Below are 4,237 nucleotides of genomic sequence, written 5' to 3'. Positions count from 1 at the left end.
CCCACCGCAGCCGCCCCCACAGCGCCAGCCCAGAGCCCCGGTTCCTCACCTCAGCCAACTTCCCAGCCGTGGGCGCGTCTCTCAGCCAGCCCTCGGCTGCCGGCCATTGGACGGCGGCGGCGGGGCGGAGCCGGGCGCTCGGCACCGCCCGCGGCCGCCCCAGACCCGGGCGCCACCCTGATTGGCTTCGGGCTCCGCCAGTCACGCGTTGAAGAGCGCCCCGCCCCTCATGCCCCGGCCCCGCCTCCCTTCGGATCCCGGTTGCTTCAGCCCTGCTGTCCGTCTCATTCGCTGAGCAGGTCCGTGAATTGTCAGCGCGCTGCAGGCAGCTGTTGAGCCGGGGTGGCCGCCAGGTTTCTGCTCCCTCCGAGGTGCCTGCCGGAGCCAATGTGCCCCGGTGGGCTAGGGCGAGAGCTGTCGCCGGTTCGGGGCAACTTGGGATTCAGGACCCGCAGCAGGGGCATCGGTTTGCCATCTGGACTTGTCGACGAGGGTGAGTCGCCGCGCGCAAGGGGAGCGGCTCCTCTTGCGCTGTTCGGCAAATAGGGGACTGGACGCGTCCTGGCGCGCGTCGATCTGTCCGTCCGAGCGTGTCGGCTGTGGGGAGATCAGGACTGACGGGATTCACTCCTTGTCAGCACCCCCACTCCCGAACTTCTTGTTTCAAAGCGTCTCAACTCAGCCCGGGACGCGGCTCTGCGTTCGCAAGAACTTGGCATGTTGTAATTGCCATCATTAGGTGGGGTTCGGGGACGCGTCCCCTGGCCCTCTGCAGCGGTGACACGCGCGCTAGGGGTGGCCTTCGAGTCCAGTGGCGTGCAGACAGAAATTCCTAGATGGTTGAAGACGGGTTCCTGAAAAATTAAATGCGCCGGCGTCGGTGAGACGAGATAGTCCTGTGTGTGTCTGATGCGTAGCCCGAGCCAGCGATCATCGGGCTCCGGGTGCATCTTTAGGGGTCAGAGAACTTTAGGACCAGTCGAGTTCTGTAGCAGGGGCTTCAGAGCTTTGCAATTATTGAAAGGAATTGACAAAGCGGATATTAAACTTTGCAATTACTTTTTATTAGCACTTGAATCCACATCCCTCATGAGGTGCTCAGACCTCCATATCCACCTGCAAGGTGTGTCCAAAGGACTTCGTTAGGACCAGGGGTAACTGGTGACTGTCCCAGTGCAGGAAGGCCTCGGGGAATCCAAGAAGAGGCCGTGAAAACGACCACCAGGCTGGTCGGTTGGTGTTTGTTTGAGCACCTGTGTGTTTAAGTGATGAAGTTGTGACAGGAACTGACAGCAGAGGATACAAGGTTAAACCTGACACTTTATGTTTGTGACTCAGTCTGGGATAGATTTTTTTCTCTCTCTCTCACTGGTAAGGGGTAACAGGAGCTGTTTTTTTGAGGGCAGTTACATACATGTAGTTTATATTATGTGTGGACTAAATAGAATTGAATGCAATATTTTCTTGTAATTCTTATTTGATGTGAATGAGAGCTTATTGAAAGTACTAGGTAGATACCTGGCAACAGAATTGGGGAATATTTTGATCTTTGAGGATGTATAAAAACATTGAGATATATAGCTATGCATGCATACGTAGATGTGCCTACATATGTGTGTACTTATATGTGTGTGTATAAAATTGATAAGTGAATGAAATAGAGATACGGAGGGGGAAACAGCCTTGAACTTCCTCTGGGTAGAGAGATGGACCCTCTGATCTGTGGGGTGTATGATGAGTGTGTGTATAAGCATGTTTGGATCTTCCTAGTCTGTCTGAGTCAGTGTATGTCCATGAACTTTACGAGCATTCAGTTCAATACCACTCCAAGAAGATTCCCAGTTCCTGTTTTATAGCCCAGCAGCCGCCAGCCGGCCCATCTGTTAAAACATAACATGTACACTTCAGTGGGAGCACTAGGGTGGAACGTGGGTAGGGGGCAACCCTTAGTAGAAACAACATGCTATAAACAAAGCCTGCGTCTCAAGTCCATTTTCATTCAGAATTTAGTCTGAACGTGTGATTTTTGGTGAGGGAGAAAACGAGTGTTTGATTCTTCAGAAATGGCAAACTGTATTTTGTGAAGTAATTAATAGGCATGGTTTGGGAAGGAGGAGTATATAAGGGGGAAAAAAATCCCTCTGGAAAAGAAATGTGGTTCTTGTCACATAACCATGCAACACTGGTTTACTGCTTTGCAGTAGCATGTATATCAGAAACTGTTTCCTTTTGCTTCTTAAGAGAATGCATTAAAACTGAGTTGTTTTGCACCAAAAAAAAAAAATCTTAACAGAAGTAAATAGAGCTTTATTACAGAGGCTATTTAATCTACTAGCTCTAGACTGCCTTGGTAATTCTAATGAAATGTATTTTTAGGAATTTATAACTTGAATATAAATTCATATTCAGCCTAATCACTAGTTGCAATGGTTCACAATTTATAGTTTAAAAAAATAAGAATAAAAGCCTTTATCACAAAACTTCTGATGACTAAAAGGGTATGGGAGGAGTGTAACAGCTTATTAATTTCCTGCAGCAAACTGACTGATACTTAAAAAACTATAAATTCCTTTAACAGCATAATTACTTTTGGTGACAAAATAAAGGCAATATTTTTGAGAAGCACAGTTGATATTTTACCCAATAATTTTATGCTCATAATTATATTTTAATAACTGTGTTTATTATATGTGGGTAGAAAATACTGGAATGGTTCTTAAGAACTCATCACAAGTGTTGTTTTCATTTTTATGGTACTTAAACATTGGGGGAAAATATTCTAATCCCTAATCTGTGTCTTTACATTTCTGATGGACTATGTAGACACAATAATTCTTCTGCCTTGATATGGATCACCTGAGTCAACTGGGTTGCTCCTTAAAAATTCAGTTCATGGGCTGGACTCTAGTCTCCAAGATTAGATTCAGAAATCTGGGGTGGAACTTAGGAATCTGCATCTTTAACATGCACCCACAAGTGATTCTGATGTCAGGGAACCTCTCACCATATTTTGAGAAACGCTGGAATGGCATTTATGATATAAAAGAACAATTACAGTCTGTGAGTTGATTCAACAAATAATTGTTCCAAAATTTCCAGGTGGCATTTACCAGCCATGTGAAATTTATAGCTAATGTTTTAACTCTCTGTCCTCAACAGTGATACCTTTTGTTCTGTGTTCAGAAGTGTTTTTGGACTCCTTAGCAATCCCCTAACCAGGTTAGCCCCAATTCTAAGGAAGTCTGTCTCGGGAAGCAAGGTAGTTTGAGACCTCACCCCAGCCTGTTCCATTCCCTACTCCAGGTCCAGTGAGTTCCTGGGGTGCTCTGGGGTAACTTTGTCAGTCCTAACTCACATTGTTGGGCATTTCTCCCTGAAAGGTAGAAGAATCCCAGCCACCTTTGACTCACTAATACTCTTTCGAGCTTGGGGGCTAGGACCTCAGCAGGGCTAGTACAGACTTATCTGAGGTCAAGGAGCTCCTTGGGAAGCTGCAGCTGGTCTGTCTGTTGGTCGCGAGAGTGTCTCAGGCCACCTACGCAGAGGCCCAGGGAGTCTCATTTTCAGAAAGTCATCTTAGAAGTATTTTGAGGTCTCCAATTAATCGAGTACATAGATTTTCTTAGCATCACAGGGAGAGGGGTTGAGAATTGATTGCCGCCTCTCCTTTCAAATCAGTGTGATTCTGGTGTATTAATTATTGCCAATTAGCTTGTTTATATGTAGTTTGATACTGACGTTTGGATTCTGTTCTCCCATCTCAGACTGGCATAGTTCTCAGTGTAAGACCCCTAGATAAAGTTTAAAAAAAAAGGATCTGTCAGAAGTTGTTGCCCTTCCCTCTTTCTACCCTCCAGTTACCTAAAAAACAAATAACTTCTCTGAGGTCAGAAGTGCCCAGGATATTTACTTCCCTGATGACAAAAGGACCTGTATAGGCTGGGACACTGAACTTAGATTCTTCCAGGCCACTGGATCGTTAGTGGGACTTTTATGGAGCAATTTATGTTCTGAGGAACACTTAGCAAGCATGTTTATAGCAACCTACGTTGCTTATCTTAACAATCCTTTGAGTGCGAGGATTTTTTCCCACTTTGTTACAGATGAGCAAACAGCACCCGCAAAGGGATCATAATACAGTCATACCTCAGTATCCTTGGGGGATCGGTTCCAGGACCCCCACCCCTGCAGATACTAAAATCCAGGGATACTCAATCCCCTTATATAAAATTTCGGA

General features: G+C 46.1%; 1 protein-coding gene across 1 annotated transcript in view; it reads left to right on the top strand.

The window, feature by feature from the left end:
- The first annotated feature begins 247 nt into the window (after positions 1 to 247).
- Positions 248 to 4,237, top strand: part of MARCHF3 (membrane associated ring-CH-type finger 3) — a 149,288-nt gene continuing 145,298 nt past the window's right edge. Inside the window, exon 1 of the mRNA XM_007463731.1 lies at positions 248 to 493. The gene's annotated coding sequence lies outside the window, so the exon portion shown is untranslated. The remainder of the gene's footprint in view (positions 494 to 4,237) is intronic.

This window comes from Lipotes vexillifer, unplaced genomic scaffold (assembly GCF_000442215.2).
Source record: "Lipotes vexillifer unplaced genomic scaffold, Lipotes_vexillifer_v1.1 scaffold1616, whole genome shotgun sequence".
NCBI lineage: Eukaryota > Metazoa > Chordata > Mammalia > Artiodactyla > Lipotidae > Lipotes > Lipotes vexillifer.
The sequence above is the reverse complement of the archived record's forward strand: the minus strand, read 5'-3'. Positions and strand labels throughout refer to the sequence as shown.